This window comes from Gymnogyps californianus, chromosome 9 (assembly GCF_018139145.2).
Source record: "Gymnogyps californianus isolate 813 chromosome 9, ASM1813914v2, whole genome shotgun sequence".
NCBI classification, from domain to species: domain Eukaryota; kingdom Metazoa; phylum Chordata; class Aves; order Accipitriformes; family Cathartidae; genus Gymnogyps; species Gymnogyps californianus.
This window is the reverse complement of record NC_059479.1, coordinates 8,232,558-8,254,650: the sequence shown is the minus strand read 5'-3', so window position 1 is coordinate 8,254,650 and position 22,093 is coordinate 8,232,558. Positions and strand designations below refer to the sequence as shown.

At 44.9% G+C, this 22,093-nt stretch overlaps 1 long non-coding RNA gene across 1 annotated transcript; it reads left to right on the top strand.

Moving 5' to 3' along the window:
* The first annotated feature begins 7,292 nt into the window (after positions 1 to 7,292).
* On the top strand, positions 7,293 to 18,738 carry LOC127019728 (uncharacterized). Its single transcript, XR_007766963.1, has 3 exons — positions 7,293 to 7,338; positions 17,919 to 17,988; positions 18,610 to 18,738. It is a non-coding gene; the product is annotated as an uncharacterized LOC127019728 (long non-coding RNA).
* Positions 18,739 to 22,093: the final 3,355 nt, after the last annotated feature.

Below are 22,093 nucleotides of genomic sequence, written 5' to 3'. Positions count from 1 at the left end.
TGTCCATTTGATTTTTTTCCCCCCCCAAACAACTAGTTGCTCCCCTTTGGAGGAACAGAGGCTGAAGGTGGATATTTGCAGCTGAGACTTCAAAATCTGTTTTCTTCACGTTCACAGGGAGTTACACAGGGAAAAACAGTTTCTCTTCTTGGCACTCCTAGCCTCTTCCAAGCCAGCTTATAGCCCAACATCTGGCTCCTGGCCCTTAATGCAATGTTCTAGCAACATTTCCTTGCTGTTCAGTCCAACTGTTTGGCATCTGCTCCTTCTTGCTGAAAGGCAGCTGTAACTGAGTCAATCCTTGCCTTGCTGTTGCTTTGGACTGCGTGTTCCAGATTTACACAGCAAGTTCATTCATTGGTAACTTCTCACTGCCCTGGTTGTCGCGCAAAAGTCTCTTCTCTTTTTCCTTTATTTATTTCGCTTCTGATGCAGTTCTCTGTCATTTCAGAATTTCTCTTTAGGAACTTTCAGTATGATGCTACTGGAAAAATGGACCGGAGAACCTTCTGTGGAAAAAAATGGTGCTTAAACTTGGTAGAAGTTTCTGGAGACATCTATCTTCACTTTTCCAAATGGCTCCATCCATACTGGTGCATTTTTTTTCCCCTTCCTGCAGTTCCTCCAGCAGGAGTATTAGAGTCTGCTCATGTGTTTCCGCACCCGATGAATTTCTCAGTTGTCAATGACACTACTGGCTGTGGGAGACGGCGGTCCACCTTCTGTTCCTAGTGACGTTCGTGCCTGTGAGAGACAATGAGATTACTCTAGATTGAAGCTTTCTGTCTTATACAATAGTGTTTTTATTGAAACTGTAAATCTGCAAAATGTTTTGGAGTTGCCAAAATGTCTTGTGTTGTTTTTCATTTCAACTCAGACCAATGAACTCAAATGCCAGTTCTGACTGTATTGTGAAGCTTTAACTTCTAACACTTTTCTTCCATTTTAATTGGGAAATTTCATACTATAGCTTTAAAAAGCCTTTATTTAATTTGAAATATCATGAGTTTTCTGAAAAAAAAAAAAACAAACCAAACTGCCAGAACAGTCTTTCTCCTCCTTGGAAACTGCATTTGCCTTTCTCCGTATTGAATTTCTGAAAAACTGTACTCCTGCCTGGAATTAGTGTGCTGATTTGGTCACAGCTCCAAAGTCCGCTTATGGTCCCAGTTGTCCTTGAGACTGGCAGGAGCCAAGGCAGGATTTTGCCATTTTGCTCCCGTAAGGTGGCCTATGCAGACAGGCTTGTTTGTTTAGCAGGGCGTTCATACTAAATGGTACCAACAATGTTAAGTAATGAACTTTGCTAATACATTTTTATGAATTTCAAAGACCAATTAAACCAAGAGGAGCACAAAGTAGTGTCATATAAATATTTAATGTAAACTTATGGATTACATTGTTCTGGAGACTGCTATCAGAGGCACTTTGAAACCACATGTGGCTCATGATAGCTAGACAGAGCCAGTTTCAGCCAGAGATGAGTTCAGACTCCTCTAATAAACACCCCTCCAGGGATCACTTTGAAGTGGTAAAATCTTATGAGTAGCTAAAAAATCGGAGTTCTGCAGTCAACAAGAAGCATCGTTGTATTTCTCTCTGCCCTAATGAAAAGGACAGAATATGTATTTTTAGTACCCTTCTTCTCCAAAATGAAGGTAAGATAACATGGTTTTGAGAGAAAAATGACAAACGAAGCGAACTGTTCATGGGGAAAGGGAGCCTTTGTAGCTGGCATCGGTCTCCAGATGCTCTTAGAACAATGGATTTGGAAGGAAGCTCTTTGTACCAGCTGCTGTCGGTGACGTGCGCCTGGGCTGGAGCAGCCGCTGCTTGGCTCCATGTTACACAAACGGATCAATCCCCGTGTGTGCTGCGAGCGCCGGAGAGAACAGCACGTTCTGCCCTTGGGTTTTATGAGCTTGTGCTGCTGGCACGGCCACGAAGCCCCCACCCACCGCTAAGTGCAGTAAGTGCCTGCTCGTCTTTGCTCTTCCTCCTCGACTCTCTGCTTACCTCTTCACATTTCGGCAATCGGACGCGAAGTGAGCTCCAGGGGTAACCTTGATGGCTGTGCAAGGTGGGAACCACGGAGGTGAACTCCGGGCAGGAATTTCCCTCAGATTAAGGAGAGTCTGTGACACTGCTAAGACCGCACAGGATAGCGAGCAATTGAAGGGGGAGAGGAGAGAATGAAGAAGCTATATACCCACTAGAAGAGGGTCTGAGTGGCCCATCCACTTAACTAAAATCAGTGGTAGAGACTGTTTCTAGCACTCACCGCTTCATCAGAGCTTTTCACCCAGCGATGTCGGATCACTGGAGCTGTGCCCATTCTGCAGGTGAGAATGCTGAGGCAGAGAAGGGCGCTGACACAGTGGAAGCCAGGAGTACAGCTCCTGCCTGCTGACTCCTGTTGCATCCTCCTTTATCAGCCAGGGAATGCAGCCAAGAGCGGAAGGTTTCCTGCATGGAAGTCAGGGCTGTGTCTAATGTGGCTCCCTAATTGAATTCACGTAACCAGTCAGGAGCACTTGGGGATGGCATCTCTGCATCTATAAGCCCTCCCTTGATAAGAAAGAACTCTAATCTTTTTAGGGTCCCAGATCCCTCTCTCCATGGGGATGCACCCCAAGCCAACCTATATCACAAGTATCCAATGTCACAAGCAGGTTCTCCCAGGTTAGCCTCGCCAGTTCACGACTGGCAATGGCTTGGCCTGCTGAATGTGTGCCATGCATCTTGCACAAACTTTTTCTTGGCAAAAAAGTTAAAAGCGGCAATTTGCAGTTAAAAGAGTCTTAAGCAATTGCAACAGTGGCAACTTAGAATCTACATTTCCAGAAAGTTTTATAATGCTGGAGACATCTGTGTTTTGCACTGTACTGGGGTTTATTTTCAATCATTTTTCTCATTAAAAAAATGTGTGTGTCTCATTATGTCTTCATATCTGAGCCAGCATTTAATTCTCTGATTGCATATGGTCGGTACAGCATGTGCCATTACACCCACCAAAATAATGAAATGACAGTTCCCTTTGCACAGTAGAAGACTAGAAATAACTTTCTGCTGAGAGATGCTATTAATTTTTCTCCCTTTTTTTTCCCCCCCAATAAAAGTGAATAGCTAAGCGGCCATGATTCGGATCTCAGGAAGTGTTTTCTGACTAGTCTGTGACTTGTCATATAAGGGCTGCACTGCAGCTTTGATGTTTATGGTATATTATACCCATGTAAGGGTTATTTTAAAAGGCTACGAGAAATATCTGCCTCTTGTTTTATCTATTATTTATCGGCCTATTATTCTTTCCTTTATGCCACAGAATTTTTTTTATCTTTTCCCTTGATGTTACAAAGTAATAGGCCTAAGAACATAATTGGCATTGGGAAGATGTTCCCACGCTTCCCTGTGCGGGCAGCCGGGATCGGAGCAGGCTGTGCCCGGCTGGTCCCTGCCACCGGCCCGGGCTCTCGCCCAGACGTGGCTGCCGTGCCACGGAGCTCGACGAGCGGTAGATGGCTCTGTCAGCTCTTCCTCGGGAAGTCACGGCTTTATGAGAGCACCTGGATTTTTCCCAGTCTTTTTTCAAACTCCATCGCCGCTGTTCATCTCGTGTTAATCTTTTTTCCCCCTTAGCATTTCCTCCAGCTTAGGAAAGCTTCTCTCTTCCTCATCCGGAAAATTTCTTGTGGTTTGTGAAAAGGACTTAAATCAATGTGAAAGCAGTGAAAGGCAGCATCAGGGTTCTTCCCTGGCTGGACAACAGAGTGTGAAACCAGCACTTCTGGCCCGGCAGCATCAGCTGTGAGGGCCAAAAGAGCTCCCGTTAGCCCAGGGCAATAAATACCCATCTGCTAAACACATGTGCAGCAAACTCCTGGTTATGCCGGTGTACAAGAGTCCCAGTTATCAAGGAGGTGGTTTGTGGACATGCAGTTTCCCTTCACTTAGGACCCAGGAGGATTACTTAGTAGAAATACAGCAATAATTTTTTCAAATTTTGAGTCTCTGATTTCTTAATTTTCCTTGTTAATTATGTCTCCTGGCATGCACTTGTAGGAGAAACCAGTCTGTTAGCTCTTGCATCAGCTGCCTTGTGCCTGTCTAAATTCGTGGAACAGATTACTGTTGCTCATCCCAAACATGAGACAGCTCCTTTAGGGAAAGAGCTGGTGCAAAAGAGCCACAGCACGACTGCTTTGTGCTGGGGAGTCCCAGCAGTGCTCTGGGGCTCGGGGTGGGCAAATGGAGCACAGGGGCCCGCTTCTCCATATCTCTCTGTTCCCCGCACTTACAGATCGACCAGTGTGTTTTGTCAAAACTGCGGTGACCTGTTTTGTTGCCTTTATCTCTCTGCTGTAGTCTAAGCATTGAATGTTGCTCCTAGAGATAATAAAGAAACAGCTGTACATTCACCCCAAAGGTATCAGTTACAGTTTAATAATATTTTTCTCGTATTGCTTTTTTTTCCCCTTTCTACATGAACTCTGATGACATCCCTTTGAGCAGCTCTTTCCTTCCATCGCCATTTCGTCAGGTCCCCTGTTGCTTTAGAGTGATTCTTTGCAAACCCGTTGCACTGATTATCCTGGGTCTGCATGGAAGTTGGCTTATTGCTGTGCAGTTTGGGCAGGGATTGGACTGTGTTTTCCAACAGGAAGGCTCAGTCGCAAGCATGAATCACGTGGAAAAGACACGTGCCAACCAGCCCAAAAGTCATTGCAAGCCGCATCTTGCCAGCGTTGTTTATTCCGATACACTTTGGTGAGTGGATCTCAACAAGTAAGACAATCCCAGGAAACGGGTGGGTGTTTGTTCAAAGGAAAGTAAAAGCCAAATGTGCTTTTCAACAGGGTTCACCTTTCAGGGTGTCAGTTGTGATCTGTTTTCTAGACTGTCCCTGCTCTTTGAAGCTACAATACTATGTTTTCTTTCCCTGATGTCGACGATGTGCCTGGGAACATGGCCCCTAATCTATCACTTACCACATTTGTTACAGTCTGCAGTGACACATCCTTTTTACTTTTTCTAGCAGGTATTTTTTTAAAAAAAAGAAGAGGCAGACTTCTTAGCAGCAGCTTGGTTATTCATCAATATTATTAGATTCTCCCTTCCCTCTCCTGAAGCTAGGAATAGAAACCTATGAAATTACTGTGGAGGATGCGCTCTTAAAACAAAGCACTGAGTAAGGAGGATGTGAAAAACATGTACAGCTGAAATACAAAAAGAGATTTTATGTGCCAGTGTAGGGGGAATATTGCATTCAATACTTGGTGTATGAGCTGGTAGGACCCTGGCAGGGGAGAAGCACGAGAAAGACAGGCTGGATACGCCATGCCCTTGCCCCACTGCCTGTGCAAGGGCTCGCCTCTCGCCTGCATGAGGTTGGTCACGCGAGGGGAGCGCCTGGCCGGAGCTGGCAGGGCATAACAGGTGCTTTTGAGAAATATATTGGAATTTTTCCTTGCTTCCAAAGCTGAGACATACACAAACCCAGAGAAAAGGCCATGCCTCCTTGAAATCTTGGAGAGGTATTTTTGTCACATCGTAGGGGCACGGACACCTTGCACCAGGATGGCTGTTTGCAGATGGGGTTGTGTTCCAGCTGGTTTGCCCAAAAAAGCATCAGGGAGTGGAGGCAGCCACAGAAATCACTGCATGGGCAGCACCCTGGCACTAACAGCCCACCCAGGCAGGAGGCAGCATGGAGCTTCTTTCCCGGTTTGATCCTAGAGGGTGTTTTCCTGGTGGCCCAGCCTTGGGAAAGGAGCTTTGCCCAGGAGAAGTGCTTTTGCAGTGTATTTATCGCTAGTCCCTCCTGGTCAGGTTCACACCTTTTTTTCAGTGTGTGACTTGAGGAAACTAAATCTGCAAGCGGGGGATGTACCCAGACTGCTGGGAGTTTAAGCAAGAGCTGGTTGGAGGGAGAAGTACTTGAGTCTCCATGGCACCTCGTCATGGCCACAGGTAGCTTTCCAGTAAGAGCTTGTGGCTCGCTCTCTTTGGGAAGTGCTTGTTAGCTTTGTCCCAGCCAAACACAACCCCGGGAAACTTCTAGCTGGGCAATGCCTTGTCTCTCATTTAACAAGCAGAGAAATAAAAATGCAGCCCTCACTCCAAGCCCATCAAAATATATATACAGATGCAAGGAGTTTAACAGGGCAGTACAGTAGGTGTTAAAGCTCCTGTAATCCCACCTGTGCTGCAACTGCAAACTGATAGATCTTAGGCATGAAGGAGAAACTGGAAAAACTGCAAGGAGCAAGTGCTGTACGTGGCAGAGAGCTGGTACTCCAGCCAGCACAGGGAGAGCAGCTTCCATCCTTCAGCTGCGGCTGCTTTGCTTTTTCACAATGTATGACATTATGGAAACACAGCTGCTATTATGTTTCTGCTGCAAACACATAGCTTGCAGATGTGGTACTGCCTAGAAAAGTCCTGGGCTTCCCAGGAAGTTATTGCGCTGGCTTTCTCCCACCTTTCTGGCATGGGTTAATAAGGCCACAGGGTGCTGGATGAGAAAACGCGGAGCTTTTCTCTTCACAGTTTTCACAGGAGCAAGGTTCACCTGTGGTTCAGTGTTTAACTAAAATTAAGGCTGACAGCTTTTCCCTATAAATTAAATTAATGAGATGTTTGAACTACTGCTAAATTGTTTGTGCAGATCTTTGCTGCTTGATATTGTCTCCGTGCTGCCTTCCCACGGGCACCTTCGACAGCCGCACTCGCACCCCTGCCCGTGCTGGGATTAAAGGAGCAGTCATTATTGGTGCTGTGTGTGCCAGGAGAGGCGGCCGCACAGAAACTCCCTGCTTCACGCAGAGCCACTCCTGCGCAGGGAGGAAAGTTTACTTACTTAAAAAAAAAAAAAAAGAAAAAAATCCTGCCTTTCTAACCTGGCAGGATGCTTTTGCTGGTGCAAGTCTAAGGGAGCAGCAGTGCTGCCTCACGGTGCTCGTGCTTTAGGTAGTTCTCTCCACTTTGCCTATTTCCACAGGGTTTTCACTTAGACCTGCTTAAATCATCCTGTTCCAGCCACTCACAGCCATCTCCCTACAGCAGCTCTCACACTCTGCACTTGTCATCACTTCCAATCCTTTTCAGTTAAAATGGGCTGGATTAGCAGAGGCTGCTGATTAAGCTAACGAGCTTGTTCAGGCCAAAATGGGATAAGGGATATATGTAGCCAGAAGTAGAAGCTTTGTCCCCTGGTAGAGCAGCAGTGAGTGGGGTCTGTTTGTCTGTACCACCAGTTGCAGGTGCTCAGTGGCTTGATCCAGTCTGGGGTCAGCTTGGAGAGGTGACAGGACCTTGATGAGTATGGGAAGCTTGCCTGGGGTAAGTGTGTTCCCTGAGGAGCTCTGGGAGGGTAGGTAAGATGGGTAACAGGTATGGGTGTTAGTGTTCCCATCTTAAAGAAATGTAGTGCTTGGAGGAGGAGAACATCTCCTCTGTGGAGCAAATAGAGGAAGTTATTTACCGAATAGCAACCTTGTTGAAGACAGGCTTTTTAAGAGCAGAAATGGAAGTTTGTGTGACTTGGTAAAGCTCTCTGAGCGCTTACTTGGCTGTATCTTTGCAGAGAAAGACTTTTCTTCATTACAGCGCAATTCCCTGCAGCAGAGTAAATAGGCAGTTGTGACCCGGGAGCTGTGGTTGCCCAGCTGAGGAAGGGAGAGAGCACATTAGCTCTTTGTTGCTTGAAAATTAATCTGATCACTGTCAGAGGACTTAATAGCTGTAAAACAGATAAGAAAGCAAAATGCAGGTAATGAGGCTGTTTTACATGTACATCTTAAGAGATTTTTAGCTGTGGTCTGATACCTCAAGGAATCAGGCATTTCAGTGCTGTTTGTGGCCAAAATCTGTGGTTTGTAGTAAAAAATAGTGTTTGTTTTTAAAAATTTCCGATTTCTTTTTGTCTCATCTTCTTCCATACTATTTGCACTGCATCTTCATTACAGTTCGGGATGGATGTAGAAAGTAAGTGCTTACCCTCTTTTTCTACCGTTTGACCCCTGGTTGCATCAGTGAAAACACCACCCAAGCGAGCACGTTGCAAGCTTGGAGAGCAGGTAGAGTGAGCATTGATTTGTTTGCAAATGCCTGTGAATTAAAGCCGGTTACTAGACTCTGTTCCAGCAAAGGTAAAATTCTTGAAGGGGGAAAAAGTCACAACCTTTGCTCAAACAAATGCAGTCTCTTTTGGGCCACTGGTAGCATAGCAAAAGTTATGCTGAACGACAAATTGCCAAACAAGAGTAAAATGTGACCGAGGATAGTCATTCGTCTGATGGAAGGACAGTGGTTTTCTGGCAGAATGATTTAGCATCCAGGATTCTCCAGCTCCCAGGGGCTGAAATTGGACTGAATGTAGAGTTGGGTGTATTTGGTGGTCTCTTTGCCACTGACATTCCCATCAGATCAATGTTTCCATGGGGAATCCAGATGCTGTTTTATAACCGGAGCATTTGATGTTCTTTGGGACAACTTAGACCTCTGCTTCTTTCTACATCATTAAATGAATAGTTTAGCCATTAAGTTGTTTTTAAAATAGCATCCGTTTCCCTCTCTCTGGTACCATATTCTGTTCAATAAATGCAAACATAATACAGGGAGTGTTGAAAGAAGCAAATTAGAGATCCACCTAGAGCAAAATATCCTTAATGCAGGGAGCAACTAGCGCAGAAGACAAAAATGAACGTATACGGACACGGCCTACAAACCTTGCAGCTCACTGTTAGGTTGAGAGTGGCTGAGAAGGGAGGAGATGGGTAAGATGACAGGGACAAGAAGAGAGAGGCTAAGGCAGGGAAGGGAAGGGTTGTGATGGGGGAACAGGGAGCACGCGTGGATTAAACTTAATGAATAAAGTGCATTTAGTTGGATAACTCTTTGTGTGAGTTGCCTCTACCTGGGATGTCCAGTTTGAACGGCACTCCAGAATTACAGGCTGGCCAGCTGCTGTTTAATTATTGGCATAAGGATACTTCAGGCAGATTTTGGTTATATCTCAGCCTTTTGGGCTGATGCAGTGTTTCTTCAGGATTACCAATGAGTTTTGTGTCCTTTCCTGTTTGCATTTTCATCTGAGATTTACAGCAAACAGCAGAGAGATGCCAGAGGGCAACTTTTCAATTCTTAGCAAAATAAAAATATGTGCCAGGATTCATGCATATATTCATGTGGACACCTGTGTTATTGAAACACATTTCCTTTGCTATTTGTGATGTATATACTTGAACCATTCTAAAACTCAAGTAATGCATAATACTGAAAAATCTCCTGTGGAGCTTGGTAGGAAACATGAGACTTTATTTTGTGCTTGGAAATACTGCGATGTTACTTACTCTTCCCTTCAAGCACTTCCAGCATGGAGCCTTATTCTTGGCTGGAACTGGTGCAGACCCCGGAGGGTCTCAACAGGCTCTGACCAGAGCAAAGCCTTAGGGGTCAATACTTGTTTATAAACCATATTCCTGGGCAATTCCATTTTCCACCTAGTACTGAACTTACCTTAAACTCTTGTCTGGCTATTTAATATGCTCTCTCATCACCACAACATTTGCACCTTTGGTTAGCTTGTTTAATTCATACATTAGCTCTCCCCCCATGCCCTGGTATCTTCTTTTTTCAGTTGACTAGAGGAGCTTACACTCCTCTCAGGCTCATGTTACAAGTGGCTAACTCTTCCACGGAGATATTAGCCCTCTAAGGACCTTCCCTCTGTGACTTAGAGGAGACGATGCTTTACTGCTGTGAATGCCTGACAGACTGTTAAGGCAGAGAAGCACAGTAGGGAGGAATAGGAGCTTTATTATGGTGTGATGTTTAGCGGGAAGTGTGGTGAGGTCCTGACTAACTGCTCAGACACACTCCTATTTATCTCCTCCTAGTTAACATATGTCTAAAATGTAGCTCTAAGCACATGTGCAGAACTTTCTGCTGTAATAAATCTTGTCAGCCTGAACAACATTTGAGATGAAGAACAGGAACAGAGGCCTTCAAGTTAGAGCCAGGGAAGAATACCAGAGAAGATTAATAACCCATGTCTCGATACTTCTATGCTATGGTATCACATTGTTGCCCGTGTCCTGCTGGCACAGGTCCCTGGCATGAGGGTTTTGCTCCGAGACCACATTGCTATGAGGAGCTTGTGGTGCAGCCCCAACTCACGCTGTTCAGAACTAATGAAGATAATCAAGAGTTCCCATTGCATGAAATTGCAGTGCACCAGGCCCTTCCCATAGATGTGATTTAAACCTATGAAAACTTGCCTTGTTTGCTGCTGGGAGGCTGAGGCAATGGCAGTGGTTTGATTTCTTCCAGCCAAGCCCAGGTTCGAGGTCTCTTACCCGTGAAAAATCAATAAATCAAAATATTAGAAGGTGCCATGCTGATCATTGATTCTTCCAAGAATATTTTTCCCAAAGCTTAGACTATTTCCAACAGCAAGAAGTTATAACGAAGACTAAGTGTATTTATGAAGTGAAATCATTAACAATGGATTAGCCAGTGGAATCCAATTTCCTGTTCCATCAGTGATGCTAACACAGACTGAAATTTCATTGACGTATTGGGCATCATTGTCATCCTCTTAACTGAGAGAAAAATTATATTTGCCATTCTCCACTGGCTGCACTTTGCAGGCAAAACAGCATCTTATACAAAGGATCAAGCCAGAATTTTAATGGAGAAAGTATTTACAAGAAAATAAATGTGCACATAAATATTTCACAGGCATCTCATATGTGCTTTGTGTTTCATCATATTTAATGTATGAATGTGACTATTTTACTTGTGTGGATTTTTTCCTCTTAAGCAATGTCTTAAGGAGCTTAAGGTAGAGACATACATTTGTGTGAATGTCTATAGGCTTTTATAAGATAATATATGGAAGAGGTAGAGGAAACCTTCTCCTAAGAGTTCTTTTTCTTAAAGAACAGACCTAAAACCCCTCATTTACCACTTTGTAAGTATTAAGTACTAAAATCCAGGTGTTTAAGCTCTGGTCCCTGCTTTTACGTTACATACTCTCAGCCCTGCTGTGGCTTTCCCTCTCCCCTGAGCCGGGTGACATGCAGCTCACACAAATGGGCTTCACTGGCAGGAGCAGGGAAGTGGCTGTAATTTTGGATAGCCAGTTGTACTCCAGTGGACCAAACTACCTCAAGCAAAGCCAAGACGACACCAGTGTCACCTGCAAGTGTTGCTGCCTTGCTGCTCATTGCTCTCTTCTCCTGGCCACACAGGAAATACATTAAACAGCAGATGATCTGGTAGGGAACCTTGAGGCTCCTCTCTCTGGGGAAAACTGACAGTTTAATTCTGCTCCTTACTTTCTGAGTGCTCTCCATCCTTCCACCCCCAGGATCATATTTTAGCATCTTAAGTAGCCTTTGGTAGAGGACTCTGCTGAACTGCAACAGGGATGTCCATCTGATGTGTATGGTGGCGACTGGGACAAGATGCTCACTCTGTGCATAGTAAAATTGCATCTTTAGCCCACTTAGCACAGAATAAATCCAAGCTACTGTTTGTTAGGTCCTGTGAGGGGCTCTTGACAGTTCAGTGTGGTGCACTGTCATCACAAGGTCACTGGTTTATATCATGATGCTTTGGGGTGTTATATAGGTCTGCAAACAGTGTGCTTATTCACATAAGCTGGTGGTTAATTTTTTCCTCTCTAAATCGTTCTCTGCCAGAATAGTATGATTTCGGAAAAGCCCTAGGAGATGCTGATGGCCAGAAAAATCAGCTGCTGTGCACTTGGGGGTGGTGTTGCTGTTACTCCATCTGCAGCCAGGTAGGTACTGACCGTACCTCCCTGAGCACAGGCAGCAGGGCTCTTTCTCTAAAGAGAGCCTTTCTCCAGATATCAGACCACTGTCTTAAAACAAAAATGAAATACTAGATTTTGATCCCAGCGATACAAGGCAATGATTGGTACAAAGCAAAAAACCCCCCAACTATTTACTTAGGGAAAAGTAATTTTTGGAAATGTTATTTTAAAAATAAAGACACAGAAAGTTTAACTTTAAATACAAAACAAATGTGGCCTTGCTGTAGCCTTTTAATGAAATCTGTTTCTCTTCTCCTGCCAATTAAAAATCCCCAAACCAATCCATTTCCAAACCAGCTCAAGGTGACCAAAAGGTAGTTCAAATAGAAGATAAGACCTGATTGCATTTGGACTTGTCTTGGGTTTTAATACATGCAACCATGATATTTTCTCATCACGTAAACTCTAGAGAGAGGAAAGTTTTGGGTTTTTTTTAATGCTAGTGCTGAAATTCTCTGCTAGTTATGAACATTTCTGCTATGATAGTTGCAGTGTTACCTCCCACAGCCACCTCTCCCACCGACAAAGAAGCTGGAGAACCGCGTGGCTGTGTTTGTAGCGCACCAGATCAGCTCAAACTGCACATGAAGGAGGCTTTGCTCTAATAAGCCACAGAGTTTCCCTCTGTCACGCCCTCCAGGAGTGGGCTGACCTCACCGGAGGGCTGGAGGAGATGGTGTTCAGAGGAAAGATTCACTAGAGGAGGTCCGTCGCAATCCTTAGTGCTTCTGCCTTTTAACGGAGCGATTAAATACAAACTGGAGCTCTAAATCAGGTTAAGCAGCCAACAGGAGCTTTACTGCTCACCTTCACATAGTATGCAATGTAGTCAGCATGTGATGCCAGGTAACTTGGCTGTTTCCTGGGCATAGCACTCTGGTTTTCTTTTGCAGAAATCCATGAAAAGACCCCCCCCTGCACTGACAGTCAGGACTTAGTTTTAAATTGCACGATGGAAATAGCTACTCAAATGCAGTTTGTGCAGAGTTTGAGTCTTACACTACCCCTGTGGTGCTGAAGGACACAAATGCAGCACCGCTGTCATCATCAATTATAGTGCTGGTGAAGATGTTAAACCTACTGCGCTAATAGCGTGGGGCTGGGTTAACTTCAGCAGTTGAGTCATTGTGTATATATAATATGAGATCACTGTTCTTGTCTCCACTGTGATGCCACAGAGGCCAAAGCAGTGAGGAGAGCCATCCATCAAGTACCCCAGCCTGCTGCTCTTGAAGCTTTTATGGCCAGCATCCCTCCTGGACAGCCTGGGAGGTGAGGCCGGGCTGGGCTGGGCTGGGCTGCATGTGGCGATGCTTGGCAGGGAATGTTCAGCTAGATCCCTGGAGAGGAGGCTGGATTTGGAGCCCTAGTGCTCAGACCTGGGCTAGAAATGTGCAGTCTGGGTCCCTCCTATTCGGAGAGCGGTGTGGGAGGGGGAGGCAAGCACTGCAAAGGGGACAGTGGTGTGGCACAGTTAAAATCAAAAGAATGAAGGAGAAAGCTGGTGAAGAACGAGCTAACGAAAGGGAAAGAGGTTGTCAGTGCGGAGGCAGGTGCGTATGAGATGAGCCCAGAGAGCAGCATGTCTTCCCATCCAGGTGGGCTGGGTGCTCGCAGAGAGGGAGGGATGCTTGCTAGATGGGACGCATGGGCTGGCACCAGTCTGCAAAACCAAACTGTGCTGGGGATGCTCAGAAGAATGGCTGCGAGCCCCCCAGCAGTTCTGCCTTGGAGCAGCCCCTTCCCTGTGCTTAATGCCATGCTTTGGGGATTGGTGATTCCTTGCTTCTCCAAAGGGAGCTTGGGGGCCTTAGGTGAAAACAAGTTGCCTTGAAAAGCCATCCTCTATTCCTTGCCATTAAGGTATTCAAATCAGAATGTGCCATATGCAGCATTTCCCCATGGGATACAGCCAGCAGATGCACTGGCAGGCCCCCACAGCCCACACTGGGCAAAACAAATGCTCACAAACCCGATAATAACCGTTCTTTGAAATTCGGGCCAGTCTCGGCTCTGCCTGTAAAACCAGTGATGCTCTGGGATGTGTCTGAGAACACACAGGAAATCTGCAAAGCAAGGACTTGAATTCATGTCTCTCCATCATATGGTGGTGCTGCAACGAGTGGAACGTCCTGGAATAAGAACAGTGAAGGCGAACAATATTTAAATGTATGCTCTAGTGGGGAGGTAGACTAGAGGTTGAATGTATGTGATTAGGTATCAGTTTTTAGAAGAGAGTCTGTGGCTAAAGGATGGGGTGGGGAGAGTTATCTGATTTCTTTTGTGTTCTTCAATCACCTACAGAATATCAGAAGGTTACAGGAAGGGGGAATTCTTAACGCTGAGTCTCTACTCTTAATGTCATGGTTGTGTTTTGCACATCAACATCAAATACTATGCAGAAAAATTATTCTGTTTAGAAAAGCATCAAAAGCTATCTTGAAAGAATAATGCGTCAAGACCATGTACGTGCTTTGGCATTTTTGAAGTTGCCTTCGTACTCATTAGACTTCAATGATATGATGAGTGACTTCTTGTCTATCAAAAGTTGCAGAGAATTCTAACTTTCTGAGCACCTTGCACATCAGTAATGTCTGGTTTTGGTAGTCCTTATTGCATTACATTTTGCTTGTGTGCTTTTAAGCCTTTTATTACACAAAATGAGGACTTTTACTTTTGCTGGGCAAACTCTACTAATTTACAAATTCTGCAGGCTTTGTCCACTTACAAATCAAATGGATGAATTAAATTGGATTGGGACAATAAACATCTAGGGGATGGTAGAAGATACCATCTTCTGAAGCGGAGCCTTTATCTGGCTTAGCTGCACAGACGCAGTGTAACAAATCAGCTCTGTTTACCAAAGTGCTCCCGGTGTTTGCTGTGCCACATCCCTAAATGTCATTGCTGTGAAGCATGCAAAGTTCCCGCAGGCCCACCAGTCTCAATCTTTAGCTGTTTTTAGGGGAGGTAACAGATTTCTGATTTGGGCAGCTATTTCTTTTTAAAGCAGGAAACTGTCTTCAAAAGTAGATCTTTGATGTAAAGGGATAACTGGAAATGAAGGACAGGGCAAACTGATCCCCTCCCCTGCTTCCCTGTAGCACTAAGCTGAGAAAGGAGATGTTACCAGGCCCTTGCTTTTTCTCTTAGCACGCTCCTGCTCTGCACATATGTCACTGTACACCCGTGCTTATACAAGAACCAGTTGTGTTTGAGGGAGATGAAAGCAAAAGCCAGGTTTCACAGGCTCGTTCCCAAAGAGGCAAAACCGACTCATCCTTGGGACTGCCTGAGAGCCGCCAGCAGCCTGGGGACTCGTTCAAGTCTGATCGGAGTTAGCAGAAATCCTGCCTCTCTGCTTTCTTGCATCTGCATTGGGGAATAAGGTCTTTTCTAACGCTCTGACATTAAGCTTTTCTGTCATATGGAGCTTGCATATAATAGATAGAGGATGCAAGTTATTAGTTTCCAGGGAATAGTGTATGCTGGGTTCTTTTTCTTCTGTTTTTTTTTTTCTTAAAGTCAGATGTCTCCATTACTCTGATAGTAAGGAAAATGAGCAAGTTGCATACTCTTTGGTGATAGCCACCTTTTCCCTCCCCTCTTGCATACAGGGAATAGGGACACCAACAAAGCTTCTCCTCTGTAGTATGACTGGGTGCTTGACTCTGCCTGTACAGGGAAAAGCTGTCCCTGCTGCTCCCCGGCTGGAGGTGGCACTTCTGCAGGTAGCAACGGAGCAACCAAGGGAAAAGATTTCCAGGTTTTCTGGTTGAGGTAACTGAACCCGTTCTTTGTAACCCTCAGCCCTTTGCTACCTCTTCCCTACAGTTTAATGGGATGTTTTGTGAGTTCTCTGATTTTTAAAATCAACCTGGTGTCAACCTGTTGCCGTGGGGTTCTGCCAGCAAAGTTTTAGCTATCCCAGTAGACCTCGTAGTGGTAGGGAAGGAATGCAGCACTGGCATCTGAAATGCAGCTGACAGTCAGCACATCTCCGGATAACATTCTCCTCTTCCCTAGCGAGACGTGGTGCACGCAGGTATTGGTAGGTGGGAACAGCTGCAGCACTCTCTGTGGGAAAGAAGTAATACCATTTAAAATGAATTATGTGCTTGAGATAAACTGCCTCCTGCAAGTGCATTGCCTCAGAAGAGTCTATAGCTTGTATTTAAGAGGATTGACAAGGTGTTCAGGCTTCTGTAAAATAGGGAGAGATTTAAACTTGGGAAGGAACTACAAGTTCTCATCTTGCTTGGAGGTCTGGGTTTCTCTAATCCATGTCTATATTCGCTTACATTTAATTAGAGACAGGCCCTGAAATGACTTAGAGGGCTGTGTGCATGCTGAATCCACAGCTGGGGCAAATTCATTAGTCAAGTGTAATCCTTGAACACAACCGACCGCCTTGCTCTAAAAGGCTGGCGTGCAGGACCTCCAGTGGGCTGGGGAGGTCACGGGAAGAGCGTGCTTGTCTCCGCTTGTGCAGGCTCTTCTGGCTGCCTTTCAGGGATGGCAGAGGAGCTGGTCTTGCCTGTGCCAGTAATGGAGCTAGAGTGGTTAGTGCTTTGCACTCAAAACTTTCTTTTGCAGTTCTGGAAGTATCAGCGCCATCTCCTCCTGCGTTACAGTAAGCATCAGAGCAGTCCAAAACCCTTCTCAGCATGTTTCTCACTGACTTTGCAAATGCACTGCTTGAAAAACTTGCTGGTTATGAGATCAGGTTGGAAATGATTGCCAGTTTAACACCTGCTTTGTAAAAATGTGTTTGTCATAAAGTCATGTTTATCAATGAAACCAAGCTGGAATTAAAAATTTGAATTGCTGAAGTAAATACGCTGGTAAAACGATATGGAATTAACTGATGGAGCCATGGTGATATGGCATTTGTATCTTGTGGTTTCCATAGATACACATGTGACAGTGTTTTGCAAACACTATACACCACCTGAAATATATTTCTGCTACTTCAGGAATAGTAATTACACTTAAGTGCGTTCTGCACAAAAATGTTCCTTAAGCATTTGTTGAATGATGAAAACTAAACAGGTTTCCAAAGGTCATTGCAGCTTTCTCAGCTCTAATCTTAAATTTTTCCCAAACTAGAGGTGGAAGAAAAAGGAGGCAGAGAGCCCCTGGCCCAAGGTCTGGGCGTGTAATTTTGTGATATGATCCAGCAAGTGCAGTTCAGCTTGGGGCAAAAGACTGGGGTGTGTGCATGCCCTGTCAGCAGCAAGGCTGGTTGTACCCACGCTGGGTGAGGGGATGAGAGATTGGCTGGGGAGATACAGCCTTGAAAGAGTACTGAGAGGACGGAGAAAAAGGAAGGTTCAGGAGAGAGCAAATAAGATGAGCAAACAGATCCATTCACATCAAGCAGAGTGTCTGAAGGTGGCAGATACGTGAGGTTGGAGGATGGTTCCCTTCGGCACATGAAGGTACCCCTAATAATAAGAAGTTGCAAAGAAAGGGACATTCAACCTCAAGCAGCGCTTTGCTAATGGGGAGTTTTCCTTTTCCAGAGAGACAACTTCCAAGTGAGACCAGTGGTTTGAAAGGGTCTCGTTCCATCACTGGGATCAAACCAAGGCAGAGAGCCCTGCACCCACTCTGCACTTGGGCGAGGGCCGGATCTCTTGAGCACTTCAGCCCTGCAGAGCACATGGAGTACTGGCCTCGGCTCAGATCCGGTGCCGACTGTGGAGGCTGAGCTCTTCCAGAAATCTGGCTCATCTTGTGTAGGAATAATTGAAACAGTCAGTATTATTGTTCTCCCTCCCCAGTTCTGCATATCAAATATGCATTTCCCCCCTCTATGCTCTAATTAAAAACTAAAGGAGAGGGAGAAGAGGAGGAAACTAATAATGCCAATTACACATTTGGCTTACAAAAAAGAAAAGAAAAGCACACTCTAATGCATTTGTGGACAATAAGTAGGAAATTATTCACGCTTAATAAACCTCTTTGCTGTTAATCTCCGTTAACCTAGGGGCTCTGTTACTTATATCAAAAAGTCTCCTCACTTTCTGTTGTGTTATTGCAAAGAATGAAGTTTCATTATTATTTTTTGCAGGGGTTATTGAACCTGCTGCCTCTGGAGCACTGGGGTGCTGTGCGGACCGGGCAACCCGGTCTCTGTCATGGTAAGAATATTTTATCACTGTGATGCTCCTTCCCCTCCGCCACTGCAGGGCTGGGAGGATAGGAGGTCCCAGGACACACACCAATGTCATGGAAGGGTTGGCCGCAGCTTCCCAGGTCTTGATGCAGGAGGGCTGCTGGGGTTACCTGCTCATTAAGATGATTGAGAGCTGCTGCTGGAGGGGTTTCTGGGTGGATTCCCACCACCTGAAGGGCTGAGGATGAGTCTGTGCTGGAGAGTTTAGAAAGGACCCCAGAGCTAAGCATTCACCAGCCCTCCCGCCACCTCGCTGGAGAGCTGGGAGTACAACGGACGGATGTGATTAGCACACTGTGTTAAAAACCCATATTTTTCTTGCATGATGCATAGTCTTTCACAGCTTTCTCATCCCATGGAGTAATGCCCAGAAATTGATGTTATGCTGTTGTAATCGGAAAGGAGTGGGGGGCTGCAAGGGGCAGAATGGATATTGCTGAGAATCTCTCATGCTTAATGATTTTCTTTCCAGAAGCATCATCTTCCACCCTCTCCCTTGCACCTGGGCTTCAAATATCTAAAGGTTTGAGGTTTTTTTTTGCAGTTTTGGTCTGTGATATTAAATTCCATCACTGTTTTTCTGAAGCAGCTGCGGCGGCAGAGGCAGGGTGACTCATCCCGTCTGTAACCGATGGCTCAGGACGACGCAGATGCCATAAGTTACTGGGAGCTGCAGATGATCCACGAACCTCTTGTGATGCTGCTGCACGTACACGTGGCTGACTCGAGGTGAGCGAAGGTGTATTTGCAGGTAGGGGATGAGCAGGAGCAGTAGCACCAGAGGTGGAAGAGGATGTGTAAGAAGAGGAAAATGAGATCTTTGGGGAAGGTCTAGTGTCAGAACCAACACCTAACACAGCAGCAAGATGTCCCTTTGACTCCCGAAGCAATTCCCAAGAAAGCCCTGTGCTCTTGCTTTGTCTGGATGACGGCTCTTCCCTTCTCTGTAATTTGCAGATCTTCCCTTCCAGCGCAGCTGGACCCAAGTTTTCAGAGAAAGCCAGCATCTCTGGCTGAGATGTCTCCAAACTGTGAGGTTCACAGAAGGGTCAAATCTTGATTTGATATCAAATCCTTCAAAGGAAACTTTCCCATTGATTTAATGCATTGGGGTTTTTTACCTCCAGTCAGGAGTTTTATCTCATTAGTTCTGTGAATCAAACTGTGCATCTGAAATCCTTTAATTTTCTTTCTGAGAGAAAGATATTTTAAATTCGAAGCTGGATAAAAATTAAAGCATGAGCATTATCTGCCTGGATTTTAAGTCCTTTATAAGATTCAGAGTGAAGTCTGTACAGCTGCACAATGTCATTCCCTGTTAATGTAATCAATACCCTCCTCTCTTGCAGTGTTGTTACAGGCATGTTACTCCTTCTCTGGTTCCATCCAGTGAATTTTGAAATACTGTTTGCATAAATTTGCCTACTTCTCACTGTGTTTATTTGACAATGCTTTTAATTATTCCAAAACCAGATTTTCAAATCTAGCAGTTTCTCCCCTCTGTGATTGTTATGGAAATTTCCCCTGGAAAATCAAAGCTTTCAGAGGTCGTTTTACTTTCATCGCTTCCTTTTGATGAGGTCCTAACACATCAAAAATCCACACTCGGAAACATCTCTCTCTACTCAAACATTTAAAATACCAGGAGGTCTTCATGGTACAGAAGGAGTGCAACCAGGAGCATCGCAGCACAGCGCTCGCTGGAGCTTGGGATGAGGACCCAAATCATGTCAAAACTCGGGATGCTTGGCTGGAGCACTGCCTGTCTGTGGGCACCACTGCTGGGACTGAGCAGAGCAGAAGCATGTCAGGGCTTGATTGAAACTGGACAGAAAATGTCCCATAGGAGCACATTTTCTACGGGAAAAAACCTGAGCTGAGAGGATTCAGTGCTGGGTTGGCAGCAGCTGGTTACTAACCCTCTAAAGGCTTTCTGTAGCTGGGGGCATTAAATAATTTAGCAGTCTTTCCATCCAACCTCATGGAAATTTTTCCCACGTATTGAAAAGTTTTCCAGGCCACCACCAGTAACAGAAATTATTAGAGAAACCCAACCTGAGTGCTAGCACTTGTCATGACAAAGATGAACAAAAGAAAGTGCACGGAGAAGCAGCCCTCCTGGCAGAATATGACATTTAAATGTGTTTCCCTGCTGCAATTTAAAATGCAAGAAGGAAGCAGATGCAAGAAGGCACTCGCCTGAGGTTCAAAGAGCTGTTCATGTAAAGGATCACTAGATCCAGTACTGTATTTAGTGTTGTACTAAATGCTGGACCAGGCAATTATTTTGATTCATCACTGTGCTAAGTGAAGCATCCAAGCATGACAGAAAATTCTCATATTTTCTTATTTCTTGTGTAACTGAAATATTTCATCTTTAGAGGCAGTGGTGTTAAAGATTAATATTCTGTTCTTGACAGGTATTGCCAATGGCTTGTTAATTCAGTGTTAGTTTTACAGGTGTTTTGGCATTTTACATTCACTCAGTCTCTGATCTGTAGGATATCTGTGCCAGAGGGACTCTTCCAGTAGCACCAGTGTCCTCTGAGCCACCTGGCTGGAGCATTAGGGAGCAAATGTGCTTACTGGCATCACAGGGAAAACTCCTGCTGGCTCCAAAGAGCCAGTTCTAGAGTTGGATCCATCTTACTTTAACAATCTAAAAGATATAGGTCTAAATTTACTCAGGGTAACAAATTAGATAACCAACATATTACATATGCTCAGCCACATTGCTTCAAAACACTTTAATAGTTCTGTATTCACTAACAGCAACAGCCAGGTGTCATAATGTCTCAAATAAAACCGGCAAGAAAAGCTCATGCACTTTTACTTTTTCTTGTTATATAGGTAAAAGCAGCAGATGCTTGTGACATCCTTTGCCAGTCCACATGAGAGCTGAGATGCTGTGAATTTATGACCTGAGCCTGCGGTGGATTTCCCACATCAATGACTTGCAAGTACTGTTCCTTCCAGCTCAAATGAACAGAAGTTTGATCGTGAGACTAACGCTGTCCTGAGTATAGAGTGGCTTTGCAACCAAGATGAGTTGTCGTCATGAGTTTGCAACCCTTTTCAGCCACAGAAGGGTGTGTTGAAGCCAATGAAATGAAATGCTAAGGGAGCTGCTGACCATTTTGTATGAGTGGTGTGTGACGTCCTGGGTAGCTTGTAAAGAGCCCAAGGACTTCCATTTTTACCCAGGGTCTTCATGGTCTCAGATACCTACAGAAACATGGGCTTGGGAGTGGAAAAGGGGTCCCAAGGACTTCCATTTTTACCCAGGGTCTTCATGGTCTCGGATACCTACAGAAACATGGGCTTGGGAGTGGAAAAGAGGTCAGAAGTGAAGATAATATTCTGAGAGGGGACCAGCTCAGCTTGTATGTGGAAACGGCACAAGCAGTCCCCTAAAAATACAGGATCCCAAATGAGTATCTGCTGGAGGCTTTTAAGGAAAATTGCTGCTCCTGAGAACAACGGCCTTTGGACCCGAGGACATGATGCTGTTTGGAGCTCTGAGATTTCAGCTCCTTCCTTGCTGCTCTGTGCTTGTTGAAGAACCTCTTGATTTTATCAGCTGTGTAAGGCTTAGCTTGCATGCTACAGAGCAATTGCACGCATTTGGGGGGCAAAGGGAACTGATTACACCAGTTCTGGAGCATTTACCTCCTTGCACAAAGTTGTAGCTCTTTGTTATTCAGTATGATTTGAGCATGCTGTGAAAAACACTGCAACTCTTCGATTACCTGTGCTGTAATGGGTTAGAGATACAGGCTTGTCCTTACAGCCCTGGGCTGTGAAACTGTGTCATTGTAACCCCAGGTGTCATCTGTTGCTGTTATCCCTCGCTGGTGCTGTGGACACACCTGCTTGAAGAAACAGGAAGATGTTTGTTTAAATAATGTGTATATATGCATATTTGTATATTTGTTTCTTTTAAAGTAATTCAAATTCCACTGAAAAATTCTATAGAAAGTTCTTTAGGAAACTGCCAACCCTTAGACTTTTTTTTTATGCGCTTGCAGTTGGCAAAAACACCTTTCCAAGAGCTGTGTGTGTTCAGTTGA